The sequence below is a fragment of the Schistocerca nitens genome, chromosome 5 (genome assembly GCF_023898315.1).
Source record: "Schistocerca nitens isolate TAMUIC-IGC-003100 chromosome 5, iqSchNite1.1, whole genome shotgun sequence".
Taxonomy (NCBI): domain Eukaryota; kingdom Metazoa; phylum Arthropoda; class Insecta; order Orthoptera; family Acrididae; genus Schistocerca; species Schistocerca nitens.
In genome coordinates, this window is record NC_064618.1 from 82012632 (window position 1) to 82031440 (window position 18809).

At 48.4% G+C, this 18809-nt stretch overlaps 1 non-coding gene across 1 annotated transcript; it reads right to left on the reverse strand.

Moving 5' to 3' along the window:
- Positions 1-6295: 6295 nt before the first annotated feature.
- On the reverse strand, positions 6296-6367 carry Trnag-ucc (transfer RNA glycine (anticodon UCC)). The gene has a single exon. It is a non-coding gene; the product is annotated as a tRNA-Gly (tRNA).
- Positions 6368-18809: the final 12442 nt, after the last annotated feature.

Sequence of the window (18809 nt, forward strand, 5' to 3'; positions counted from 1 at the left end):
GAATGGAACAGGAAATGGACCGTGCGCTTTCATGGCAATATTGCGACGTTTGCCTTAAGCGATTTAAGGGAATTACGGAAAACCTACATCTGGATGAACCGCAGTCCTCCGTAATGCGAGTACCGCGTCCTAACCGCTGCCCTAGCCGCCTCGGTCTACGCGCCTGTTTGAAACTGATGCGGAATCTTCTGACGTCACGTTTAGCGACAACCGACAGGAAACTTGGCGGGCCGGGAGAGAAACTCAACCGAGTACTCGGCCAGTACGTGACGAGCGCAGTAAAGCGCCTTTATGTCCGATAAAGGCGCACCGTGGCCGGCCGTTACGAGCGCGGCCTGGCCCCCACGTATTGTAGGGAAAACCCCGATGTCCGGCCGACGTCGCCACAGCTAAACATTGAAGTGGCAAAAGTCGAACGACACCACCCAACATCGTCTCGGACCCCCTTTTGTCCGGCGTAGTGCAGCAACTCGGCGTTGCATGGACTCAACAGGTCCTTGTACAGGGCTATTACAAATGATTGAAGCCATTTCATAAAATCACTGTAGCTCCATTTATTGACATATGGTCACGACACACTACAGATACGTAGAAAAACTCATAAAGTTTTGTTCGGCTGAAGCCGCACTTCAGGTTTCTGCCGTCAGAGCGCTCGAGAGCGCAGTGAGACAAAATGGCGACAGGAGCCGAGAAAGCGTATGTCGTGCTTGAAATGCACTCACATCAGTCAGTCATAACAGTGCAACGACAGTTCAGGACGAAGTTCAACAAAGATCCACCAACTGCCAACTCCATTCGGCGATGGTATGCGCAGTTTAAAGCTTCTGGATGCCTCTGTAAGGGGAAATCAACGGGTCGGCCTGCAGTGAGCGAAGAAACGGTTGAACGCGTGCGGGCAAGTTTCACGCGTAGCCCGCGGAAGTCGACGAATAAAGCAAGCAGGGAGCTAAACGTACCACAGCCGACGGTCTGGAAAATCTTACGGAAAAGGCTAAAGCAGAAGCCTTACCGTTTACAATTGCTACAAGCCCTGACACCCGATGACAAAGTCAAACGCTTTGAATTTTCGGCGGGGTTGCAACAGCTCATGGAAGAGGATGCGTTCAGTGCGAAACTTGTTTTCAGTGATGAAGCAACATTTTTTTCTTAATGGTGAAGTGAACAGACACAATGTGCGAATCTGGGCGGTAGCAGCAAATTCGCAATTCACCAAAAGTTAACGTGTTCTGTGCAATCTCACGGTTTAAAGTTTACGGCCCCTTTTTCTTCTGCGAAAAAAACGCTACAGGACACGTGAATCTGGACATGCTCGAAAATTGGCTCATGCCACAACTGGAGACCGACAGCGCCGACTTCATCTTTCAACAGGATGGTGCTCCACCGCACTTCCATCATGATGTTCGGCATTTCTTAAACAGGAGATTGGAAAACCGATGGATCGGTCGTGGTGGAGATCATGATCAGCAATTCATGTCATGGCCTCCACGCTCTCCCGACTTAACCCCATGCGATTTCTTTCTGTGGGGTTATGTGAAAGATTCAGTGTTTAAACCTCCTCTACCAAGAAACGTGCCAGAACTGCGAGCTCGCATCAACGATGCTTTCGAACTCATTGATGGGGACATGCTGCGCCGAGTGCGGGAGGAACTTGATTATCGGCTTGATGTCTGCCGAATCACTAAAGGGGCACATATCGAACATTTGTGAATGCCTGAAAAAACTTTTTGTGTTTTTGTATGTGTGTGCAAAGCATTGTGAAAATATCTCAAATAATAAAGTTATTGTAGAGCTGTGAAATCGCTTCATTCATTTGTAATAACCCTGTAAGTCCCCTGCAGAAACACTGAACCATGGTGCTCTATAGCTGTCCATAATTGCGGAAATGTTGCCGGTGCATGATTGTGTACACGAACTGACATCTCGGTTATGTTCGATAAACATTCTATGGGATTCACGTCGGTCGTTCTGGGTGGCCAGATCACTAGCTAGAAGAGTCTATAATGTTCTTCAAACCAATCGCTAACTGTTGTCGACTGATGGCATGGCGCATTGTCATTCATAAAAATTCCGTCGTAGAGCGGCTGCGAACGGTCTTCAGGCAGCCGAATATAACCATCTGCAGTCAATGGTCGGTTCAGTTGGACCACAGGACACAGTCCACTCCGTGTCAACACAGCTCACACGATTATGGAGTCATCTGAAGCTTCTGCAGTGCGTCGTTGACAACTCGCGTCCTCGCTTTTGTGCGGGTTAAGCCACACTAGAACCCTACGAACTGCTCCCAGCAACTGAAGACTCATCTTACCAGCTCACGTTTTTCCAACCTTATAGGGTGCAAGCTATGTGGTGACGAGGCTAGCTGAGGCGCTGCAGACGATGTCGTGCTGTCAGCAGAGGCGGTCTCGTCACTCGTCTGCTGCTATGTAGCCCATTGACGCCAAATGTTGCCACACATTCGTCGTACATTCCACCTCTATTTCTGTGGTTATTTCACACATTGATGCTTGTCTGTTACCACTGACAACTCTTCGCAAATGCCACTATTATCTGTAGTTTAGCGAAGTCCGTCGGCCACTGCGCTGACCACGGTAAGAGGTAACGTCTGAAATTTGGTATTGTCGGCACACTCTTGACACTCTTTTTTTTTTGGTCATCAGTCTACTGACTGGTTTGATGCGGCCCGCCACGCATTCCTTTCCTGTGCTAACCTCTTCATCTCAGAGTAGCACTTGCAACCTACGTCCTCAACTACACTCCTGGAAATTGAAATAAGAACACCGTGAATTCATTGTCCCAGGAAGGGGAAACTTTATTGACACATTCCTGGGGTCAGATATATCACATGATCACACTGACAGAACCACAGGCACATAGACACAGGCAACAGAGCATGCACAATGTCGGCACTAGTACAGTGTATATCCACCTTTCGCAGCAATGCAGGCTGCTATTCTCCCATGGAGACGATCGTAGAGATGCTGAATGTAGTCCTGTGGAACGGCTTGCCATGCCATTTGCACCTGGCGCCTCAGTTGGACCAGCGTTCGTGCTGGACGTGCAAACCGCGTGAGACGACGCTTCATCCAGTCCCAAACATGCTCAATGGGGGACAGATCCGCAGATCTTGCTGGCCACGGTAGTTGACTTACACCTTCTAGAGCACGTTGGGTGGCACGGGATACATGCGGACGTGCATTGTCCTGTTGGAACAGCAAGTTCCCTTGCCGGTCTAGGAATGGTAGAACGATGGGTTCGATGACGGTTTGGATGTACCGTGCACTATTCAGTGTCCCCTCGACGATCACCAGTGGTGTACGGCCAGTGTAGGAGATCGCTCCCCACACCATGATGCTGGGTGTTGGCCCTGTGTGCCTCGGTCGTATGCAGTCCTGATTGTGGCGCTCACCTGCACGGCGCCAAACACGCATACGACCATCATTGGCACCAAGGCAGAAGCGACTCTCATCGCTGAAGACGACACGTCTCCATTCGTCCCTCCATTCACGCCTGTCGCGACACCACTGGAGGCGGGCTGCACGATGTTGGGGCGTGAGCGGAAGACGGCCTAACGGTGTGCGGGACCGTAGCCCAGCTTCATGGAGACGGTTGCGAATGGTCCTCGCCGATACCCCAGGAGCAACATTGTCCCTAATTTGCTGGGAAGTGGCGGTGCGGTCCCCTACGGCACTGCGTAGGATCCTACGGTCTTGGCGTGCATCCGTGCGTCGCTGCGGTCCGGTCCCAGGTCGACGGGCACGTGCACCTTCCGCCGACCACTGGCGACAACATCGATGTACTGTGGAGACCTCACGCCCCACGTGTTGAGCAATTCGGCGGTACGTCCACCCGGCCTCCCGCATGCCCACTATACGCCCTCGCTCAAAGTCCGTCAACTGCACATACGGTTCACGTCCACGCTGTCGCGGCATGCTACCAGTGTTAAAGACTGCGATGGAGCTCCGTATGCCACGGCAAACTGGCTGACACTGACGGCGGCGGTGCACAAATGCTGCGCAGCTAGCGCCATTCGACGGCCAACACCGCGGTTCCTGGTGTGTCCGCTGTGCCGTGCGTGTGATCATTGCTTGTACAGCCCTCTCGCAGTGTCCGGAGCAAGTATGGTGGGTCTGACACACCGGTGTCAATGTGTTCTTTTTTCCATTTCCAGGAGTGTATTTGCTTGACGTATTCCCGTCTCTGTCTTCCTCTACAGTTTTTGCCCTCTACAGCTCCCTCTAGTACCATGGAAGTCATTCCTTCATGTCTTAGCAGATGTCCTATCATCCTGTCCCTTCTCCTTATCAGTGTTTTCCACATATTCCTTTTCTCTCCGATTCTGCGTAGAACCTCCTCATTCCTTACCTTATCAGTCCACCTAATTTTCAACATTAGTCTATAGCACCACATCTCAAATGCTTCGATTCTCTTCTGTTCCGGTTTTCCCACAGTCCACGTTTCACTACCATACAATGCTGTACTCCAGACGTACATCCTCAGAAATTTCTTCCTCAAATTAAGGCCGGTATTTGATATTAGTAGACTTCTCTTGGCCAGAAATGCCTTTTTTTGCCATAGCGAGTCTGCTTCTCTTGACTCTATTGATCTCGAAATATTGAATTACCTAACCATTCGCGGAATGGAATGTCACACGCGTCTAACTCCAACTACTATTCCGTGCTCAAAGTGTGTTAATTGCCGTCGTGCCGCCATAACTGGGTCTGAAGCCTTTCTGCATGAACCACCTGAGTGAGTGCAGATGACCGCTCCCTCGCCACGGATCTTCAGTGGGGGTGGACTTCAACCCGTGTGTGTATGGAGTGTCCAGCCTTGCGGCTTCTCCTCCCGAGGCTGAGCTGGCGAGAGATGAGGACTTGGCGGTGTGTTTGTCTTCTGGGTCGTCACTGGCTAACCGATCCGATCCACTAGCAGGTCTGGCCATCGGGTGGATGCTCGAACTTCCCTCCCAAGCGCCCGTATTTTCGAATTGTGTGAAACTTGCGTCTTCTGATAGAAGAGTTGCGCCGTCTCGCGGAAACGTTCGCGCAGTCGTTGTACTCCGGCCATCTGGCGTGCAACCGCCGAAGGGAAGTTGTGATCCACGTGGAGTGCAAGCTGGAAGGCTCGATTTTGCAGGGTCTGCAGCTTCTGGACGTGATCTTCAGCAGCATTCCCCCACACCACCGTGAGGTATTCGAGGACAGGGCGGAGCAGCGCCTTGAAGAGAGTCACCCCGAGGTTAGGAGGTAGCAATGAACTCGGGTTGAGAATGACTGCTCCGCTTTTTTTTTTCCTTTATTGTATTTCAATTCCCCATCGGGGCGGGCTGGCAGCAGCATAGGCGCTGTTCTTCAGCCGAAAGACATAGAACAAAACAATAGAAGACATTTAAAAACAGCAAAGGAGAGAATAAGGTGAACATAGATATAAAAAAGGGGAACATAATGGAAGACAATAGACAAAAAACGGGGTGACTGTAAAATGGAGATAAAAAAAACTGTTTAAAAGTAGCACACACAAAAAGCCACACACTGCGACGGTTAAAAGAACACAAGGCACAGTATGACTGGAGCGTAAAGGTAGCGACAGATGGCATAGCACATAACGTAACACTGACGGCGAACCTCAAGGCAGGACACAATTAAAAGCACACCTCTTGACGCACACGAGAAACAGCACTAAACAACACTGATGTGGCACACTGATGAAGAGCAATACAGAGGATCTGCCAGGCGCTAGGAGATGAGGGAGACCTGAAGAAGGGAGGGAGGGGAAGAGATTGGGGAGGTGAGCGGGGGGGGCGCGCTGAAGAGGGCCAGGTAGGGAGGGATGTGGGAAGGAGAGAGGCAAGTATGGGGTGCAGGGTCTCAGGGGAGGGGGGGATGGACGAAAATCTGCTCTGGGAGAAGGAGGAAAGAGGAAAAGGGGGCCCTGGGGAGAGGGGGGGGGAACAAGGCCAGGTTATAGTTGGAAGGAAGGGTAGATGTCACGGCGAAGTTCGTCATCCGGGAGGGGGAGGCGTTGGAAATTGCCCTGATGAAGGAGATGGAGGGTGTGGAGCTGGAGAGAGGGAGGGATACAGCGATAGAGGCGCGGCAACGGGCGGGGGGTGGAGAGGAAGGAGGAAACCAGAGGGTGGGGGGGATCGAGCCTGCGAACAATGTAAAGGATGCGGAGATGTTGGAGGAACAGGAGGAGGTGGGGGAAGGGGATCAGTTCATACAGGAGCCGTGTGGGGGAAGGAAGGCGGATACGGAAGGCAAGGCGGAGCGCATGGCGTTAAAAAACTAGCGCCACTTGCGGTGGCCGGGAATCGAACCCGGATCAACTGCTTGGAAGGCAACTATGCTCACCATTACACCACCACCGCACAGCCACCCCTCCGCCAGTGGATTGCCCTTTTATACCCTGCATATGCGATACCACCGCCCTCTATATTTCTGCGTATCGCTATCCCACATCTTTTGCCACGTCATAGACAGAGTGCGCCCTACCCCGCTGCCAGCAGCGGCGCCTTTGCACGACCACTGCGCCGCGTCACTGCCCTCCGCCGGCGGCCGTGTCCCGCGCTTGCGCAGTGCGTCCAGTAGAGGCGAGGCGATGCGCAGCGCCGCCGGGCCGTTGCGTAACCGCGCCGACGTCGGCAAGGACTGGGAGCTGGGAGCTGTCTCACGCAGGGAGGCCGCTTTCTGTGACGCCTCACTGCCCATCTCTAAATGGATTGGAGGGGAGCGGGGTGGACGCTGGGGGGGGGGGGGCACGATTGTGACGAGGTCGTGGCGCGGTAGGGCACCGCCGAGAGCGCAGGCACAGATGAGACGCAAAAACTGACCGCAAAGAAGAGAAAGACGATTTACGAATTAGGCGGGAGGAGAACGTGAGTTCATTCCCACCCGCCGTGTGTTCGTATCTCCTGTGTGCGAGAAGAAACCTTTCCCTCTTTTCGTGACTGTAAAACGCACGTTGTAGTCACAGTGTCATTTGCACAGACTCGTTTCGTCCAAGTACCATCGTAAAGAAACGACTACCAGCGAGCAGACGTCATGTCGATTATGCGTCAACCGTCCGCTTCGTTCGTACAGTTAGCTCACGTTCGACAGTGGAGCTTTTGTGCTACCTCACTACGGTATTCCAGGATATGACAGGTTGGCGAGCGGGTGCTGAATGAAATATGCTATTTGGCCGTAGGCTTCCGATTCTTGCCGATTTCTGAGAAATGCGGACTGGAATGATATTTTTTAAGCTTCAGTGTATTTCATAGGCTAGTAAGTAAACTGGGAAACGTAGCTCACGTACACAAACAGAAAAAAATCGCCGCAGCAAGAAGGAGTTGTACAACATAAGCGAAAGTTGGCAGGCATGTTTTCACATCTTCAGTGATGAAGTCTACTCAGATTTCGCGAGAGTCGCATCAGCGTCGCACTAGTAGCGCCACGATGATGACGCAAATTAGGTTCTCTTTAAATACAGGCTATAACGATCGTGAGCGTTTGTTACCTTTAAAATTACATGTAGTGAGTTGATATTAGTGAAGAATACCGATCAAGACGCCATTAGCAGCACCTCACTGAGTTTGAACGAGGAAATTACTCTGGGGGGACCACATACATGACCAACAGACCAAGCGCGAGGCTCAAACAGCTCTACCCTATGCTCAACAGGCGTAGCACACTGAACAGACGGGTGTCTAGGTCCATGTACATGACACTTATTCGACCCCTGATGACGTACGCAGCTCCTGTCTGGGGATACGCTGCGCCTACACGCCTGCGCCGTCTGCAGCTCATACAAAACAAAGTACTCAAAATCGTAAGCAATGCTCCTCGATACACACGCATCGCGGATATTCACCGGGAATACCGACTTGAGACTCTCACGGACGTAATCCGCAAAGTCACCACTATACAGAAACTCCAGACATTCGCAGAACCCGTTCATTATGAATCTGGGGAACTACGACCACAACCATAGATGAAAATATAGCAGACCAAAAGACATACTTCCAAGGCCCTAACAGCTATGTCCAAGTATACGCAAACACAACGGTACAGGTGAACCCCTGTTAATCAACCACTATTACTGGATATCCAGCTGGAACACACTTGCCGAATAACTGGCACCACGCAGGGAAGCCGTACCGTACACTGCTTGCAGACAAGCTATACACACCCCCCACACAGTGAGACGATCTACGGCCGATCTCCCACTAATATACAGGGTGTTACAAAAAGATACGGCCAAATTTTCAGGAAACATTCCTCACACACAAAGAAAGAAAATACACTCCTGGAAAATGAAATAAGAACACCGTGAATTCATTGTCCCAGGAAGGGGGAACTATTATTGACACATTCCTGGGGTCAGATACATCACATGATCACACTGACAGAACCACAGGCACATAGACACAGGCAACAGAGCATGCACAATGTCGGCACTAGTACAGTGTATATCCACCTTTCGCAGCAATGCAGGCTGCTATTCTCCCATGGAGACGATCGTAGAGATGCTGGATGTAGTCCTGTGGAACGGCTTGCCATGCCATTTCCACCTGGCGCCTCAGTTGGACCAGCGTTCGTGCTGGACGTGCAGACCGCGTGAGACGACGCTTCATCCAGTCCCAAACATGCTCAATGGGGGACAGATCCGGAGATCTTGCTGGCCAGGGTAGTTGACTTACACCTTCTAGAGCACGTTGGGTGGCACGGGATACATGCGGACGTGCATTGTCCTGTTGGAACAGCAAGTTCCCTTGCCGGTCTAGGAATGGTAGAACGATGGGTTCGATGACTGTTTGGATGTACCGTGCACTATTCAGTGTCCCCTCGACGATCACCAGTGGTGCACGGCCAGTGTAGGAGATCGCTCCCCACACCATGATGCCGGGTGTTGGCCCTGTGTGCCTCGGTCGTATGCAGTCCTGATTGTGGCGCTCACCTGCACGGCGCCAAACACGCATACGACCATCATTGGCACCAAGGCAGAAGCGACTCTCATCGCTGAAGACGACACGTCTCCATTCGTCCCTCCATTCACGCCTGTCGCGACACCACTGGAGGCGGGCTGCACGATGTTGGGGCGTGAGCGGAAGACGGCCTAACGGTGTGCGGGACCGTAGCCCACCTTCATGGAGACGGTTGCGAATGGTCCTCGCCGATACCCCAGGAGCAACAGTGTCCCTAATTTGCTGGGAAGTGGCGGCGCGGTCCCCTACGGCACTGCGTAGGATCCTACGGTCTTGGCGTGCATCCGTGCGTCACTGCGGTCCGGTCCCAGGTCGACGGGCACGTGCACCTTCCGCCGACCACTGGCGACAACATCGATGTACTGTGGAGACCTCACGCCCCACGTGTTGAGCGATTCGGCGGTACGTCCACCCGGCCTCCCGCATGCCCACTATACGCCCTCGCTCAAAGTCCGTCAACTGCACAGACGGTTCACGTCCACGCTGTCGCGGCATGCTACCAGTGTTAAAGACTGCGATGGAGCTGCGTATGCCACGGCAAACTGGCTGACACTGACGGCGGCGGTGCACAAATGCTGCGCAGCTAGCGCCATTCGACGGCCAACACCGCGGTTCCTGGTGTGTCCGCTGTGCCGTGCGTGTGATCATTGCTTGTACAGCCCTCTCGCGGTGTACGGAGCAAGTATGGTGGGTCTGACACACCGGTGTCAATGTGTTCTTTTTTCCATTTCCAGGAGTGTATCAGCCGGCCGAAGTGGCCGTGCGGTTAAAGGCGCTGCAGTCTGGAACCGCAAGACCGCTACGGTCGCAGGTTCGAATCCTGCCTCGGGCATGGATGTTTGTGATGTCCTTAGGTTAGTTAGGTTTAACTAGTTCTAAGTTCTAGGGGACTAATGACCTCAGCAGTTGAGTCCCATAGTGCTCAGAGCCATTTGAACCATTTTTGAACCAGGAGTGTATGTTATGTGGACATGTGTCCGGAAACGCTTACTTTCCATGTTAGAGTTCATTTTATTACTTCTCTTCAAATCACATTAATCATGGAATGGAAACACACAGCAACAGAACGTACCAGCGTGACTTCAAAAAATTTGTTACAGGAAATGTTCAAAATGTCCTCCGTTAGCGAGGATACATGAATCCACTCTCCGTCGCTTGGAATCCCTGATGCGCTGATGCAGCCCTGGAGAATGGCGTATTGTATCACAGCCGTCTACAATAGGAGCACGAAGACTCTCTACATTTGGTACCGGGGTTGCGTAGACAAGTGCTTTCAAATGCCCCCATAAATGAAAGTCAAGAGGGTTGAGATCAGGAGAGCGTGGAGGCCATGGAATTGGTCCGCCTCTGCCAATCCATCGGTCACCGAATCTGTTGTTGAGAAGCTCCATCGTGCATGAACCACATGTTGTGTCGTACTTGTAAAGGCACATGTTCTAGCAGTACAGGTAGAGTATCCCGTATGAAATCATGGCGGTGAATCGAGGAAGTACAGTACATACTGACGAAACTAAAATGAGCTCTAACATGCAAATTAAGCGTTTCCGGACACATGTCCACATAACATCTTTTCTTTATTTGTGTTTGAGGAATGTTTCCTGAAAGTTTGGCCGTACCTTTTCGTAACACCTTGTATAACGATCCTGATTGTTCCAGGAATGCAGCGGCTGCAGCAAACCGGGATACATCGCCATCCCCTGCCACGGTAATGATGCCTGATACCCGCACTAACAAACCCCTTGCATTAACTATCGCAGCTAGTAAGCCACTACTGCACTCACTATCCATCCCACTGTCGCAGAGGTTTTTTTCCCTCGGCACGAGCCTTGGCACTTTTTTCCCTCTCCTCTTTAAATTGCTACCCTGATTCGCGTTTCGTCCACTATCTATCACCTAATGGACCGTGTTAATGCGTAGTCTTACCCAGACGCACGGATAACATCGCAGCCGAGAATCCTGTGGTCCACCTATTACATAAACAACATGTTGACGGAGGTGACAGTAGAACTTTTGGTTTGGTCACCACGTTGGTGCGGGCGTGGAGGGGCCTCATATCTATTTTTTAGCCAAGAATGCCGATCAATACGCCATTAGCACCAGCTCACTGAGTTTGGACGAGGTTGTGTAATGAGGATACGAAAAGTCGAATGTCCCATCTGTGATATTGTTGAAAGACTTGGCAGCAGTAGTGTAGCGACTGTACACGAATGCTGGCAGAGGTGGTCACGAGAGTGAACGATCGCAAGAAGACCAGGCTCCAGGCAGCCGCGTGGCACTACCGAAACGGAGGACCGTGGTGTTCCGCGTATGGCTGTGGCACTTGGTACTGCGTCTGCATAGCGATTTAACAGCAGTTGGCACCGCAGTGGCACAACAAACTGTAGCGTCCTTTCCACTGACTCCAAACAACTACTATATGCCACTTTAGTGGTGTCAAGCAGCAGGTCATTGAAGGGTATGGTGGAAGTCTGTTGTATTTACTGACGAAAGTTGGTTCTGACTCAGTGCCACTGATGGCATTGTGCTGGTTAGGAGGAGGCCTGTTGAGGGCCTGTATCCGAGCTGTCTGCCTGCTAACCACACTGGATCTGCAGTTGAGTCAAAGTCTAGGATACTGTTTCGTATGACAGACTTTCGTGGTTATTCCACGCACAGTGACTGAAAATTTGTACCTCCGTTTGGTGAATGGACCTGCTGTGCTGCCATTCATGAACAGCATTTCGGGGGATGTTCCCCAACTGGACAACGCCCGCCCACATACCGCTGTTATAAGCCAACATGCTCTACAGACTGCCGGCGTGTTGCGAACTCGATCATCAGATCTGTCTCCAGTCGAGCACATACGGGACATCAACGGACAACTCCTGCGTCATGCACAAACAGCATTAACCGTCCCTCTACTGACTGAATAGGTGCAACAGGCATGGAATTCCATCCCACAAACTGACATCCACCACCTTACGTCACAATGCATGCACGACTGTGCGCTTGCATTGAACATTCTAGTGGTTGCACCCGTTATTAATGTGCGATACCAGCTGTTCACATTACCAAAAGCTCACTTAACCTCTGATCTTGCATTTTTTGGGGTGTTGCAATTTTTTTCAGTGTATAACAGGCCGTTTTCTCTCACTTTAATTTACTGATGGGAGCGCCTTAAATGAGAGGTCTGCATGGGCGAAATTTTTCCAAGAGGGGGCAAGATTCAAAACTTCGTAATTCGGTGGGTTTTAAAACGTATTGTGCCCCAAGAACTAAATCTAACAAAAAGTACATTAAACGTATTCTGTCTTAAAATTTGATAGTTATGTACTTAATATTTTTAAAGTAGATTACCCCAGTACCCAAAACTAAGCGCATTTCAATAGTATATGCAAAGTACGCCTTTTGATGTTGTTAATGTCAATATGGATTCCATTTTCTTGATTCAACGATCTGAAATTACATCATTCTCTGATAAATCCAAGGCATAAAACGAGCTATAAAACAAAACTGGAAAATATTTTTGAAAACAGTTTACTGGTGCTTTCATAATGTTATGTTGATACTGAAATAAACAATCTGAAACAGGAAAAATTCAGAATGACTGAGATAATCCTATTGGATATCAACAAAATTGCCAGATTAATAGGGTTCGAATTGTAGAAAAATGGAATAAAAGTTAAAAAAAAAACAGCTTATTCAACTCTGATGATCTATAAGACCTGGTTTCCTTATGAAAACTTCACATCTGTTCACGTTGATTTACTGCATTACTATCATGATTTCTACTATTTAGTCTTGAATGGCTAACGGAAATTGAAGAAAACGTGTTTCGAAATCTACTTCTTTGTGTTGGTTAGGTGAAATGTAGCCCAGGACAAATATATCACTACAGCAACGTGGCGAGCCTCCCAAAATCGCCATCAGGCTAGTCTTTAGCAGCCTACGACTGCAGCAAGATAATACTCCACAGCGAGCCAACATGAAACCAGAATTTGTAGCTCTGTGAATGCATGTGCCGCTGTGTTGCACTCTTACACTTTCAGACTGTCCCATTCCTGGAGAGCACTTTTTTTTTACCTTGCAATTTCACACTTTTTTCCATCTCTTCTAGCACAGATAACAGTCTTCCCTTTTCTCGACTGATGTATTTGGGCCTGTAGGTGTACTCCCATACAGTATAGGATGGCTGTGAGTGGTGAGATAGAACAGGGTTCTGGTGCAATTTTGATATCAAATTAATTCTGCAAATTTATTGATCAATTGGTAGCCTCACCCCTTGATGACATCATGGGTTCCCCCCTGCTGGCACATGGCTCTCCGTCAGGGAACTCCCAGCCCAATCTCTTCCCCTCCCATGATATAATACAAGATGGCAGCCTGGTTAAAAAAGGTGAGAAATTCGCTCTGTCCGTGTTGAGCTGCTGGACTGGGGGGACATCACGACAGTAGGATAATACGGCGTGCAAAAGGCATTGTTTAAATAATTTGTTTAAGATATTGTTTATCTATCTTCCAAATCGCTATACACCTCGAAATTGACGCTGGTGTTTAAACAATTTAGACAATGTTAAGCAATTGAGGTGCTTTTTTTTTTATTCTGATAGCAAAAGGAACCACATAATTACACTGTCACAGATCATTCTAAAGACATCTTAAAAACTTTCTCGCACGCACTCCATCCCACAAGAGTCGCGCTCGCAGTAATCAGCAATGCACTGGGCTTGTGGCAAGGGCGAGGGTCCAACATGCACCAGCTGCAGCGTTGCACTAAGTTCTTCCTGTTGTGTGGCAAATACCCCAGCCTTTCGCCTCTCTGGTCTACATTCTTTCTTTGTGGCACATAGATACCTCTTGATGTTGAACAAGAACTGCTTCTGGAGCTATTAAATATAGTGACTACGTAGGCTTTCCCGGCGTAATAAGTCTTGAAAGTCTCTTCGGGTTTGCTGCCGGATCCTAAAATCAACTTGACTCGATATTTCGGCGATCCAACTGTTCGCCATCTTCAGGAAATGCTGCTTCTGCTGATGAGTCTCGCTGAGAACTGACGCAAGATTGCAATTCGACGTCCTATATAGGCCACCGTTCAGTACACGGCGCATGCGCCGCCCATCACGGTTTCTGGCTTCCCAAACAGGGAGGTGGCGCCGCCCTTAGTGAAACACTGCTGGAAACGATATATCGCAATCTAGGCCGCACCGGAGAACGTTCAGTTTTGCTGCGAGATAATATAGGATTCCACGTTTTGCTAAGAGGAAACCCATTGTCCCTGGAAAAAAAAATGAAATTTGAGGAAACTGTTGTAATTGCCAACATTTCCGGTTTTTGGAATAGTGCGTATAAAGAGGCGATTGAAATTTGGTTGGCTGATAATTTAATCCACAGGGACAATGGGTTTCCTCTTAGCAAAACGTGGAATCCTGTATTATCTCGCATCAAAACTGAACGTTCTCCGGTGCGGCCTAGATTGCGATATATCGTTTCCAGCAGTGTTTCACTAAGGGCGGCGCCACCTCCCTGTTTTGGAAGCCAGAAACCGTGATGGGCGGCGCATGCGCCGTGTACTGAACGGTGGCCTATATAGGACGTTGAATTGCAATCTTGCGTCAGTTCTCAGCGGGACTCATCAGCAGAAGCAGCATTTCCTGAAGATGGCGAACAGTTGGATCGCCGAAATATCGAGTCAAGTTGATTTTAGGATCCGGCAGCAAACCCGAAGAGACTTTCAAGTATTAAATATGGTGTCTAAGCAATGTGCAGAATGTTGTCTCATACATATCTTAAAGATGTTACAAAACACTGTAAATGTTGCTGCTTCAGAAGATGTGTCATACGAAATATTAATTAAACAATTCCCTTCGCAAATTGAGTATATTAGAAAAAAAAACTACTCGAAACACACTTGCACACAAAGCGCTGTGAGAGCTTTAGTGGAGCTGCGGCTATCTCCAGACTCTGGAATTGCGTGAATATTTACTTTCTAAGCTACGTCAGTGAGCAATGATTCATCAATCGTGAATCAATTCACTGTCTCGAAACTGATATCAGCTGTAATATACGATGTTACGCGCAAAAAAGGCTATATTTGGAAATCGAAATAAATATCTCTGTAACTCTCAATAGGATGCGCACCACTGTTCGTTTTAACTGCTTGTTTGAAGGTACTGCCAGAGAGACAAAAATTTCTGAGTCCTATAGCTGCTGTGGTGGTCATCATTTTTCTGAAACGCTGAGTGGGCTTAGTTTATATTTACTGCTAGAGTCATGGATGTTAACGCACTTATTTTTTATTTTCCTCACTTTTCGAGGTCCACTGATCTCTAAGCGGAAATGGGAAAATCAGAACAATTACGTATCTGTAAGTTCATGACATATATCGAAACCCACAACAGATTGAGGGAAAAAAAAAACAGAATTCGAAGCACAGTCCTAAAAACGAGAAAAATGGCTGGGATTCTGATGAATTTTCTATGTTCTACAGCTGCTGGTCTGAGAATGCTCTAAAGCCACATTGGCGGGTTGGGGACAGCATCCCACCTGTCTGAACCACAGTAGGCTGGTCTGCTTGTTTCTGAACACAGACATTACGTGACTCTCAGACGTTATAGAACTTTCCGTAGATGCCTTCCCCGTGTCTTGTTCGAACCAGTCTGTAGAGGCTCTTACACCCCACACAAAAGATGTCTTGTGACCCTCTTCCAGTGAGCAGAGCACTCTGATTGGTTCGTACCTAATTTACCCGACAAATTGTTGCTACCGGTGTGGGAGCACCCTCTGTCACTTTCTGCAGATATACAAATTACGAGAATTTCTCTGGGAAACTACTTTGTATAGATCAAAAAATATAGAGCACTCATATTTGGCTGCCAGTTGAACCGTGAGAAGTGGTCTAGAGATCATGAAATTCGGAAATTGTCACCAAAGGCATTTCCTCAACTACACTGCTGTGCTACTGTCGAGGAGTGCTTGAATTTTTCAGCACGGAACCGATCTCCAGCGGGGCTGTAGCGCCACATACCACGTCGATGTAGTAGTATACACAATTCGTATCGTGCACCATACAGAATCATCACTTCTGCATCCTGCATATAGCTATCGACCACCAGACACTTGTATATACACAGACACGTCCCAAAAAACATAAGCACATACTACGTTACATAGTCGCAGCACTAGATATTTCCTGCGAGTTCGGTCAGTCATCCACCCTGGCCAACAGTCACGAGGCAACCGCCCACGCACGTGCTTGCCAGAGCTGGTGAGCAAAGGCAGGGCTGGTTCCCTTGGCACAAAGGCGTTTGCTAACGGTATTCTTTCTGATCTGGCTGCTTGCTGACACGGATTCTGCGAGTTGCGACCATCTTCAGACTGGAATTGCAAGAACATTTACTTTCTGACCACTGTCAATGAGAAATGATTTGCCAATCACGAATTAAATTACCGATATTATCTGTTATATCCGATTTTACAAGCCGAAAAACGGCGTATTTATGCAACTTTTATGCTGAAATCATCGAGTAATATACGATAATTTCCAGAATTTGCCAGAATATCGTACCATTTACGCAATTTTTCCAATATCCACCTCGTAGCAGTATGATACCGATCGCTTACACAGTATAATTCCGACGATAAAGAGGTCGTTGTTGGGACATGCTGGAAACCACTGAGTAACTAGAAACATATCTGTGATCGTCTGTAAGTGAAAATTCGATAATAGAGGAAATTGGTAGTTCCATTCAGAATGTCAATGATACAACAGATCATTGTTGTACTTTTTAAAGTCAACTGAGGTTTTAATGCATATAACTGTATCTGTTTCTCATGTCGAGAACTAGCAAATGCTTCTCCACCTGTGTCTCACCACCCACATGCAAACAACACACATCACAGTCGATGTTCTCTTAACCAAATGAAGACAGGAAATGTGTAGAATGGCAATGCAGCCAGCCAGCCGGTCAGTTTACATGGGAGGGAATAATTGTAGAGCGCAAACACTCACCATATTGAATCTTCTCAAATTTCCACATAAAAATCTGAGAATACTCACGCCACATGCGATCACGAAGGCTGCCCAACAAACACTGAGAATTAGTTCGCTGTTCACCAGTGTGCGATTTGCAGGGGGGGATGGGGGGGGGGATTTCCACCCCCCCCCTCTGCATCAGACCATCCCCTCCTCTGGTTTTAGTTTATGCATCCCAACCTGGGATGTTTATTTCCACGCACTGGAGTAAAACCTTACATATAATTTAAATTTGTGGAGCCGAACACTGAAAGTTTTTAATACAGTCTTACTATTAATATGTTTGCTTATTAATTTTGAAAAAGTCTTATGTAGTAGGTAAGCATTTCAAAACATTTAGAACAAAACGACAAGACGTCGCCCCAGCGTAAACGAGGCTTTAGAGCCAGGTCTGTATTGTATGGTGGATGTGATGTGTTGCGTACGAAACTGAAACCTGCGATCAGATCCAAACGTCGTGGAAAACTGTGAAGAGGTGTCATCCTACAGCAAGATAACGCTCGCCCACATTCTGCTAAACGGACAGACGACGCAATAAAGGAGTTGAGATTCGAGGTGCTGGAACATCCACCATACAGTGCAGACCTAGCTCCAAGCGATTTTCACATGTTTGGACCCTTAACGGAAGCACTACAGGGAAGAAGATTTGAAAGTGATGAAGCGATGAAGACGTTATTGCTGCGGTGCGGTGCGGTGCGGTGCGGTGCGGTGCGGTGCGGTGTAACCGATAAACGTATTTTCTGATGAAATAAAAAAACTCGTAAAACGTCGGGAAAACTGCATTGAAGTCCAGGGAGGTTACGTAGGAAAATAACGCATGTTTCAGTTTTCTATCATCAGAATAAGTACAGCTTTTCACAAATGTCCCTTTACTTTTTTAATTCCCCTCGTATACCTGTATGTACATGATTTTGTAAATAAGCTTTACCTATAACTTACTTTTAAAGATATAACAAGGGATGGCTTTTCTGATAGTGCTTACGCGTGAATAGTGAGTGTCGGCTTTAACATCTATTTATAAATAACTGTTTATCCATGGGTAACGCCACGGTCCAAGCTAGTAACATGTATAATTATACTAACCCCCTAAGACTCCCCCCCCCTCTGGTAAAAGCACAAATCGAACACCGCTGTTCACCCATCTAGAGAACGACACAGTTAGGTCAGCTGGACGTATGTACCCCGCATCTCCAGTTCAGGCAGCTCAGCCACGGCTCATACCTTATGCCGGAAATGTCAGTTCGTTCCAACCACCAGCTACCACCACCATGCGCCACGAACGCCAAACGGTGTCGTCCTAGGAAACCAGACACTGTAATTACAATTCAATATTATGAATACAGCCCCAATCTGATAACATTCGACAGTGGGCGAAGTATTGGAAATACCCTCTCCTGTTGGATGTGGCACCGAAATATCGATATTTATATCTTCCTCACGACTGGACACAATTTTCCACGTAAAATCTTTCATTCCCCTTACGGCTATCGATATGCTGAAATCGCAACTCTTCACGTCAAATCCACACTTCCCTTACGATCGGATGTATTCATTTTCTTTGCACATGCTGGGGCATTGACACAGTGAATCCATCGCACATCTCCTACAAAGTATAATACTTCGCCAGTAACTGAATATTGGTGAGACCAAACAATGTTGAGCGAATATCCGCTATGGATGGACATGCCTCATTTGTTTTCCTTGCAAACGGTACTATTGTGTCTTAGGAAGAGAGACGTAATCGTTTTATAAGGACCTGCTATTAAAACACTATCGCACCGACTATGTTACTGTCACTCAACATAAAGAGCAGTCTTGCTTCTACAGGCACAAACA